General features: G+C 41.4%; 1 long non-coding RNA gene across 1 annotated transcript; it reads left to right on the top strand.

The window, feature by feature from the left end:
* The first annotated feature begins 1,543 nt into the window (after positions 1 to 1,543).
* LOC308084061 lies at positions 1,544 to 10,567 on the top strand. Its single transcript, XR_013933040.1, has 7 exons — positions 1,544 to 1,638; positions 3,066 to 3,213; positions 3,852 to 3,906; positions 5,234 to 5,377; positions 5,820 to 5,965; positions 7,888 to 7,936; positions 9,041 to 10,567. It is a non-coding gene; the product is annotated as an uncharacterized lncRNA (long non-coding RNA).
* Positions 10,568 to 10,791: the final 224 nt, after the last annotated feature.

Below are 10,791 nucleotides of genomic sequence, written 5' to 3' on the forward strand. Positions count from 1 at the left end.
TACCACGATAACGCAATGGGGACTATGAACCAGCAACAGATTCCACGTACCCAAAACCGTTGGAGGGTTATTTTCCCAAGCTGAAATCTGCGTTTAAACTGCAAGGCTGAATGGTTGTGTTGTTGAACACATACACAGCTTAACGTCGGGAAAGTTACACGACTCACTCGCCCAGGTGGTGTCACTAATCACCGTAATCGTAACAAAATTCAGAATCACATCGCTGCCTGTTTCGGTTAAAGTATATTCATTCATTTGTTCGTCTATTTATTAACTGCTACTGTAGTCTTACCCTGCGGTACATGAAAACTCCTCTTACAGTCATGGATCAACTTCAACCTGGTGTTTGCACTTTCTCCATTTACATCTATATAAACGTTCAGATTTCAAATATAAATTGCTTACCCTATGGCCACGGATGTTAAAATGATGCACGGGACTCTCAAAAGTACCCGTATATTCTGTATTGTTCAATAAAAAGCATTTTAATCCGATCGGTGGCCATTTTCTCACAGAGTTATAATGTATCAGAGTGCAATACACCTACCAACCGATAGGGTCACTTAGTTGAAAGCATATGAAGAAAATGGCCACCGATCAGATTAAAATGCTTTTTATTGAACAATAGGGATGATACGGGTACTTTTGAGAGCCCGTACATAAATGTAACATCCGTGGCCATGGGATAAGCACTTTATATTTGAAATATGAACGTTTCTGTAGATGTACGGGCTATTAATGGAGAAAGTGCAAACACCAGGTTGAAGTTCATCCATGACGGTCGAGACAGACGACCGTCGTGAATCCATGGCTATTACTCCCTCTAACATTTCCCGTGTTTTTAGTTTATTGAAATAATGTCATGCACATTTGTCCAGTGCATAGCCTACTGCAGGCCATGTGGACTAGATTTAGAAGAGATTTTGAAGCTATTGCTGCTGAAATGATCGATTATTTTAAAGGGGAAAAGCTGTCATTTAACATGCAAGTCAATGGGTGAGAAGCAGAGATTGCCAGGCGCTGCCAGGCCTGGGTGTGACTAACTTCGCACCACCAGTCACAGAGTGGAGTGGGTGGGGCTTAGCGAAGGGTCCATTGACTTGGGATGAGTATATCTGAGTGATGATTTAAGCTCAAACCTTTTGAAAAAGGTTTGAGGGACATACACCATATGATATTAAATATCAAATATTTTTTTTAAATTCATGGTGTAGCTCGTATATTTTGATGCCAATGCTTTTTTACTTTTACTCAAGTAACATTTTGAACAATTGTGAATGCTGTCATTTTGTGACATCCCAGACAGCACCCAGCGTCGCTGCGACGTCAGAATAAGAGCGTCATATCGCCGATACATCGCGTTCGATTTATGTGCATAGCGTGGGTGTTGCTAGGGGATCGGCAGAGCGACTTATTTTCCCTGTGTTGGCTATGTAGGGGCTATGTCGCGGTCAACAGGATGGATTTTAATCAAACTTAAACAGTTACCTCACTTGCCTGCCAGGCCACAGGGAGGAGCTGTGAACCACTCCCACTTTACTACTGAGCTGCTCTGAGCTCAGCTGGTGGTGATATTAACAATATCAACATTTTCTCCGGCCGACCGTCGTTTCTCCTCATTTCAGCTGTTTAAAACAGGTTTGTAATGTAAAACATCACAGTTATGCACTAGAAATGGTTAGGTTATGTTCTAAACTTCATAATTTCATCGATGATATGTCAAATATGTTTATTTTTGACGTTATATCAAGCTGAAAACTTCAGTTCTGTTAGTAAAGTACCGTACGCCACGCTAGACTACACTAGACACTACACTACACAGGGCAGTACCTGGTTTATGGCTACACATGTTTTTCTATTTAATATTCGACTCATTGACAGCTTATTTTTTAAGATAATGGTTCAAAATGACACATTGTACTGTACATAGCTGTAGAATACAACTCTCGTAGACGTATTTATGATTCTGACGTTTTCAATCTACGAGAGTTGTAGGGTTCACGCCCCATGGAGACAGGGACTTTCAGCACTATGCCCCGTAGACACTCCAAACGTGTTCAAATTGAAAATAAAGGTGCTTACCCCCAAGCCCCAAATGTTAACTGTCTCTACGTGGTAGTAGTTTAATGTAATAATCCATATCTTTCAATAAAGAAGTGTTTTAATGCCGTCTGTGGCCGATTCTGTCGGGAAGTTCCCAATGGGGGGTAGTGATAGGTAGTGACGGGGCGCATCCGGTGAAACCCGGAATTACACTAAATGTAAACAGGAAGTAAACGAGGGTGAAAAAATGGCGTTCGGCCACAGACGGCATTAAAACACTTCTTTATTGAAAGATATGGATTATTACATTAAACTACTACCGCGTAGAGACAGTTAACATATGGGGCTTGGGGGTAAGCACCTTTATTTTCAATTTGTACATGTTTGGAGTGTTTACGGGGCATAGTGCAGAAAGTCCCTGTGTCCATGGGGCGTGAACCCTGCAACTCTCGTAGATTGAAAACGTCAGAATCATAAATACGTCTACGAGAGTTGTATTCTACAGCTAACTGTACACATGAGGAAAAGAGTGCCAGGCTTAGCTTATGGTATGCTCCTAGCCCTGTTTGGAACCTCACTCTGTACGAAAGCTATCGTGGAGATAGCCATGGTTCACATGACGCTTGTATACAAGCGTCATGGTATGACAGTCATGTTTCAGGGCTATCGTGGAGAGTGAGGGTCACTGTGTGTATATATTTGGCCTTGAGAGAGAGGTGTGTGTGTGTGTGTGTGTGTGTACTAACCTGACATGTTGGAGATGATTCTTGAACAAATTGAATGATAAATAAATTGTTATTTATTTTTTATAATGTTGTGTATGTATTTTTATGTGATGTCTATCTGCTCTGTTTTTGTTTGATTGTTTATAGGCATTTTTTTCCATACCATAAGAGCCATACTGTTTTATATAATTGAAAAATGCAAAAAAAATAAGGGAAAAAAAGGAAGAGATTGGTACTGGTACAGAACTAGTATTATCTGTTAAAACTGTTATTGTGTGTCATGCTTGGTGCCTTTAGATTTTTGGCTGATGGCTGCTGGGACTGATTCTGTGACCTATGAACTACGAATGAGACACATGACCAGACAAGACCACGGACATACAGTCAGTGACCGGCGACCACAGGGCACGAGAGATCCAGGCTGAGAAAGTATGCTGTGCATATGGTACGTACTCTGCTATTATATGTCCCTCTACATTAAATCTTTTTGCCAAAAATTGCAGATCTACTTTGAAAGCTCAACGTGTTGTGAGCTAGTATAATTGGCCATTTTTCACCCCAGAATATGGACTCTAAGGTTCAATGTACACTAGTGTAGGTAAGATTACCTTTGGCTGCTCTGGAAAAAGCACAAAATCACTTGAATAGAGGACACTTATGAAGAGAACAACAATTTAAGCTAACATGTACACCAGGAGATTAATTGTGCAATGTATAGACATCACTGAAAATACCTTTTACTTCTGCGATGGTGGCACAGATGTTGGTCTGGTCACCAAATATTTGAGCCTGAAAGACATTTACACATTTAAGACGTAGTGCAATGAAAAATAAGTTTATCACACTTTAGAGCATATCTGAGGTCTTAATATGGACATACCCAACAACAGATGCCAAAAAAAAATGTTTTGTGTATTTGTATATCAAAATCTTATCGTCCAATCTTAAATACATCATGTGAACGAAAACATGCTGCGCATATCTGAGGTCTTAATATGGACATTAAGACCTCAGATATGCTCTAAAGTGTGATAAACTTATTTTTCATTGCACTTACGTCTTAAATGTGTAAATGTCTTTCAGGCTCAAATATTTGGTGACCAGACCAACATCTGTCCCACCATCGCAGAAGTAAAAGGTATTTTCAGTGATGTCTATACATTGCACAATTAATCTCCTGGTGTACATGTTAGCTTAAATTGTTGTTCTCTTCATAAGTGTCCTCTATTCAAGTGAAGGTAATCTTACCTACACTAGTGTCTACACATTGAACCTTAGAGTCCATATTCTGGGGTGAACATTTAGCAAAAATGGCCAATTATACTAGCTCACAACACGTTGAGCTTTCAAAGTAGATCTGCAGTGCAGGCGGCAGTGGCTCAGGGGTAGAGCGGCCGGGTAGAGTGAACTGGAAAACCGCAAGGTTCCCAGTTCGATCCCGGGCTGGGGCGCTCCCCTAGAGTTAGTGTCGAAGTGTCCTTGAGCAAGACGCTGAACCCCTAATTGCTCCTGATGAGCAGGTTGGTGCCTTGCATGGTTTCGTCCGCCATCGGTGTATGAATGTGTGTGTGAATGGGTTAATGGCACAATCAATGTAAAGCGCTTTGGATAAAAGCGCTATATAAATGCACCATTTACCATTTACCACCCTAGACTTCACCAGCGACTATATAGACGCCTTAACAGACTACGTCACACTAATAAGAACCAGTATGCGCACGCAGGCCAGCACCAACTGAACCCCACCGCTCATAAGATGCGATGTAAAAGTGGTCACAGCCTCACGCGTAAAAATGCATCCCATTAAACTTTCAGATGCTGTTTTTCTCCCAGTATGGAGGAAGAATGCTTAGGATTGTTACTGTGATCTCTCGCTCTTGAAATATATAATCCTTGGTTTCTGTTGTGTGTAAACAATAATAGCAATTCAAAACAGTTGTCCCCCAAACCCCACCTCCAGTGGCTGTCATAAGAATGGAGGGAGTGCTCTATGATCATGGCACCAGAACCTGCTCTTGCTCGCGCAGCTGCAGCCCGTCCGCGAAGGTGCGTAGAGAACGTCTGAGAACAGCAGACCTCCAAGCGCACAACAGTCTCATCCGCGACGTGGTTGTGAGCTTGTATGTCAGCTGTTCTCGGCGCGCAATACCGTTGCGGGGTGAAGTACATATGTCTCACTAGGACGCACCTCACTAGCCAACACACAAGTTGAATGAACTAAAACCAGCGCACCCCAAAACAGCAGGTTTGGCGATCTGTTGGGAATTGATTACATGAAGCAGTCACCAGTGTCAATGTTTGTTAACAAATAATTGGTCTATACTACACTGACTACTTATATTGACACATCAAAATGTAAACTTTGTTCAATTGTAAACCTTTGTTGTATTGCCAAGTGTTCCATTTTTCTTTTCCCATCTTTTTTAAAAGATTTTTGTTGGGGTCTTTTCTGACTTTATTTATAGGTATAGTGGAGAAGGACAGGAAAAAAGATGTGAGAGACGTGCAGTAAAGATCGTCGGGAACGGGACTCGAGGCCTCCCATCTTCTTTTTAAGTAGCTCAGCCAACACCAGACATTTCTGAGACTTGTATCCCAACAACCTGAATGTGAGTTTTTAATTTTGATGCTTTTTTATTCAATGGTGTCCTCTTTGTAGCTGAAGACTGAAGACTATCTATTCCACTGTACATTTGTAATAATTATCCTCTCTAGGTAACATGCTGGCCATGCCAGCATGTCAGCTGTTGACAGCCCTCTCCACACCAGGTATACTGTACTTAAAGAAAGGCTATCTTGATTGACTTATGATCCCTACCACCTAAGCCGTTTTTAATAAGCTACTGTGTGTGTGTGTGTGTGTGTGTGTAAAAACTAACCAAAAAACAGATGTTTCTTGACAAAAAAGAACTAATTGAATGATAAACAAATGTTTATTTAAAAATAGACTGATAAAGGTACAGAGAAACACAGCAACCAGTACCATATGTTCATTTCATCTGTTAATACTGACATTTATCTGTTATTGTGTGTCATGCTTGGTGCCTTAAGATTTTTGTCTGATGGCTGTTGGTACTGATTCTGTGATCTATAAACGAGACATATGACCAGAGAAGACCAAGGATATGCAGCTAGCGGCAGGCGACCACGGCATGAGGGGACTTGAGAGCAGCTCAGCCAACACCAGACACCTAAATGTAAGTTTTCAATTTGTATCTTTTTTTATTCAACGTGTCCTCATTGTAGCCAATTATGAAGACTGTATTCCACTGTACATATAGAATAAGTGTCCTCCCAGGTACATGCCGGCCATGTCAAATATGCTGGTGACAGCCCCTCCCCACACCTCAACACCAGGTATACTTAAAGAAAGGCTATGTTGATTAACTCCCAAACAAACTGATCAGGTTACTAACTAAACCTCACACCTAGGACTCGCCTAACCCCCCGAAGGGGCGAGGCTTCCCCTATTGGGCGGGCACGCGGGTGGGGACTTCTTTCCTCTACATTAGAAGAGTCAGGACGCACTAACATAGCACTAACATAGCTCGCGTCGCCAGGCCCAAGAGGAAAATAGCAAGAGGCGCATTCTCCGGTTTACTTCCCGTTTCTCCTATTTTCTGCGTGACGTAGGTGGACACCTTTTTAGGAGACAGGAAGCAAGTTGGAGTCTATTTGATTCCAATGGAAGAGTCAACGTGAACACAGCTTCTGAACCATTCTTTAGCTCCATGGTCACTGAACTAAATATTGGACCCGATCGTCACAAGACACAAAATATGCACGATTTTCATACTAAAATGCCTTTTTTTTTTTGTGACACAAATTAGGATAAAATCTACTTTGTTATCCACCTTTCTCTATCCTAGCAACACACTCTCGCGAGATCTGGGAAGATATCAGAAGAGTCCATCTGCAGTCTGACGGACGAGACATAGAGGGCTCTGTCTGTCCCTTATACTATTTATATTGTATTATTATATTAGATTTGAACTCTTATGCTCTGTCCCCATAAGATGTTCTAAAAACTAATAAACTGAGATTCTATATGTGAATGTGGTAGGCCTACGTGAAATCATTATGGACATTTCAAAAATTAAATAAAATGTGTGTTCCAATGCTCAATAATATCATGTTCCATTATTAACTGTCTTGGTTGATGGGTATGATTTGGGAATCATGACATTTTGCTAAACATTCATGCTAAACACATTATAGTCTATAGTGGTAAAATATATACCTTATAAATAAAAGGACCTGTTACAATGTTGAGCAGAATTAGGAGCATATATAGCAGAAGATAAGACTGAATAATACGTGTGAGTTTGTGGTGGGATTTTTGGGGGTTTCTTTAAAATCATCTTTGCCAATAACAGTGCACTTTCAAACATGTAAAGCATTTATTTTCTTTAATGAAGAAAATACACAAATACACATCCACATGACGTTGTCAGCCAGGGAGAGGGGAGGGGGAGGGTGGTGGGATGGTCGGGGGAGAAGACAACTACGCCTACTTAGGAGACCATTTGTAGGATTTGTGTACTACTTCGCCTCTAGTGGCTCCAATGGAGAATGTGTATCTTTCTATATTAACAATCTTTGGCCAGGCTCTCTCCCCACCCGCCACCTTGCGCTTAAACTACATGCAAAAAGGCTGTTCGCAGGATGGCTCAGGGTAGAGGACAGAGTACAGCAACTTGCAATGGGCCTGGTCTTAAAGATACTCAAGGGATCATTGAGCCCATGTACCTGTCTAACTGCTTCAACAACGTGAGAGACACATGCAGGCACAACACCAGAAGGAGCTCCACTGAACTCGTTCAACCCAGATTCGGCACAAACTTGGGGTTAAATTTGTTCTGTTATGCCACCAAAATGTGGAATGCCCTACCAACACCCATCAAAAAGTGAGACTCCGTACCCTCCTTCAAAACCGCCATAAAGAGCACCTGTCTGCAATTTGCAACTGGTCCTAGACAAGTCTTCTAAGCTTGACACCAGAAATGTATTCAATCAATCAAAATAGCTTGATACCGTAATGTCAATCTTTACAGCAGCTATAAGTATAAATGTCAAACCACATAACATTGAATTTATTTCATTGTGTTTTCCGCTGTAGATCTTGAAAGTACTCTCTACTGCACATCAAGAGCCAGAACAAGCACAAGGTATCTATATGTATATATTAAAATATTGTTTATGTTGACTGTTTTTGTTCATTCGTTTTCTCACATGCATTATCAGGCCAAAAACTAAATATGCTCTAGGCCCTCTTGAAGAAAACGGCACAGGGCTAACAATCTGTAGAGCTGGAAAGTGTTAAACTGTATTTTGTATTCAACATTGGGGCCATATTCCTTTACAGCAAAGAGTGAAGACTGCACAAGGTACATTTTAGCCACATTAACCCTATAGTCCCTATTCTGGACACGTCATAATAGACAAACCATCTGTGAAAGTTGCCGATCTATAGCTCACAACACGTCGCGTTGCAACGCGTTGTGAGCTTGTAGATCAGCTATAGCCTTAGGCTATAGCCTAATATAACAAAATTGTGAAAATAGCCGATATACAAGCTCACAACGCCTCGCAACGCGAGGCATTTTGAGCTTGTAGATCTGCTATTTTCACAATATTTATCTGTGGAACCGAGTCAAACTAAATTGAATGCCTCAACTCCTTACATTCCAAGTGCTTATCAGGGTGAGGGGGTCCCGTTCAAATATGATCATTTTGGGGGGTCACGGCCTGAAAAGGTTGAGAACCACTGGTGTATATAACACCATATTGGGAGGCTTCCACGACGAGGTGGTCATATTAATGCTCTTCTCCTTAAACGGGAGAATGGCGAAAGCCTGAAACGTCACAGCAGCACTCGGGTGCAATGAAGCACTTTGCAACAGGAGCCCACAGTGTGCAAGCCTTTTTTGTTTTACAACATGGGAAGAGCGCCTTAAGGAAGACAGCCGCTGGGGCGCCCGCTGGCCTAGTGGTCCTTTGCTGTGTGTCACCCCCCATCTCTTTCCCCGTTTCCTGTCAGTCTACTTTCCTATCAATAAAGGCAGAAAAAGCCCCCAAAAATATCTTAAAAAGAAAGACAGCCATCCATTCTGTCAGTGGAAGAGTTATCTGTTGATTGCTTCTTCACGGTGTACACATGTGATTGATAAGATGTATAGTCATGAAGGATTTTTTTTTCTTGTCTGTACTACGCGACATCTACAGTATATTTGCTGTTGATGTTTTTTTGTTTGTTTGTTTTTTCATTGCAGAAGCCATTGGGACTACATGTACATGCTACAAAGCATCAAGTCAACAGCGCCATGACCGATCACTTCAAACAGGCTTCAGGTCGAAAGTGGTGGTGGGGGCTAAAGAAACGGACTGCAATCAACAACAGAATGAAGTGGTCTTCTTGTCTTTGTGGGCTCCTCAGCTTTATCAAGCCGTGAAACAGAAACCTTGCATGTCTAAAACTGTTTCGTTTTCAGGAAATGGGGAAAAATAACCTGTGTTCCAATGTAGTATTTAGTCACAAGCTCTTTTCATTGGTTAAATATTTTTTAAACCCACAGACACACTTGACCACTTTCGCTTAAATTTTTTTTTTAAATGGCAGATCTATAAGCTCACATTCTGTCGCTATGCGTTGTGAGCTTGTGGATTCACTGTTTTTGCTACTTAAACTCATGGTTCAAGGTTGTTTTATGTTGTTACATCTTGTGCACAGATAAATGGACTGCATTTATGCATTTAACGGCTTTATAGTCTTTCCGGCCCTTCAAATCGCTGTACGATGTACTTCACATTCACCCATTCACGCACCGATGGCGGAGGGAAACCATGCAAGGCACCAACCTACTATCGGAAGCAGTAGGGGTTCAGTGTCTTGCTCAAGGACACTTATGACACTTAGGGGCGGCCATAGCTGAGTGGTTAGTGAGCCCGCCTAGGGAACCAGCTGGCCCTGGTTGCCCCAGGTTCGATTCCAGGCTATCCCAGCATATGTGCCGATGATATGAAATTTGTCCCTGAGCAAGACTCTTAACCCCAATTGCTCACAGGTTCTCATTGGAAACAAGACCGCAAGGACTTTCATGAACGACCTGTTAAAAGGAAAGGAATTATTATAGCCAGCTCTTGTATGTCAAAGTAGGGCATTAATTTACTAAATATTCTAAAATAATAGTCTGCACACTATGGCTTGCAGGGCACCCAGTTAAAAGCTTTATTGGGTATATCAGAGGTCTTCAACATTTTTCAGGCCAAGGACCCCTTAGCTGAGAGAGAGATGGAGCAGGGACCCCCCGCTACATACTGGATTCATGTTAAATGTGTGTTTTCAGACATTTAACCACTTAAAACCCTCAATACTTTGTAAACTTGAGCTTTGACCTGCTCTTTTTTTCCCTGTACACACAACCTCTTTGCCGAAAATAGCAGATCTACAAGCTCGTATGCTATTTTCGGCTAATGTTCCCCCCAGAATAGGGATGCAAGGGTTCAAGTGGTTAATGTAAAAAATGAGAAAGAAAATCCCTATCACACAAAGATTTGGCGGCCCCCCTTCAGTATCTCTGAGGGGTCCTAGGGGTCCCGGAGCCCCTGTTGAAGACCCCTGGTGTATATCATACAATAAAGCTTTTGACTGGGATCCCTGCAAGCCACAATGCAGACTATTTAAAAATTGCCTGTGATTTTTGACATTTGTGACATTCTGCATGATGAGTACTTTTGTACATTTAATAAGTACATTTTGATGCCAATACTTTTGTACTTTTACTCAAGTACATTTTGAATTCCGGACTTTTACTTGTAACTGAGTACTATATTGCAGTATTGATACTTTTACTTAAATAAAAAATTTGAGTACTCTTTCCACCACTGGTGTTGTGACACTGCACTTTTTGGACTTGTTTTATTTGTATATTCTGCTCTGTATATTATGATTATATTTGCACTGAAAATAACAGACTACATAAAGAAAAAGGTTTCGTACAAAGCTTTGCTAAATGTTTCTTTG

The sequence above is a fragment of the Gymnoscopelus braueri genome, assembly GCF_963280865.1.
Source record: "Gymnoscopelus braueri genome assembly, chromosome: 4".
In the NCBI taxonomy this organism is placed as follows: domain Eukaryota; kingdom Metazoa; phylum Chordata; class Actinopteri; order Myctophiformes; family Myctophidae; genus Gymnoscopelus; species Gymnoscopelus braueri.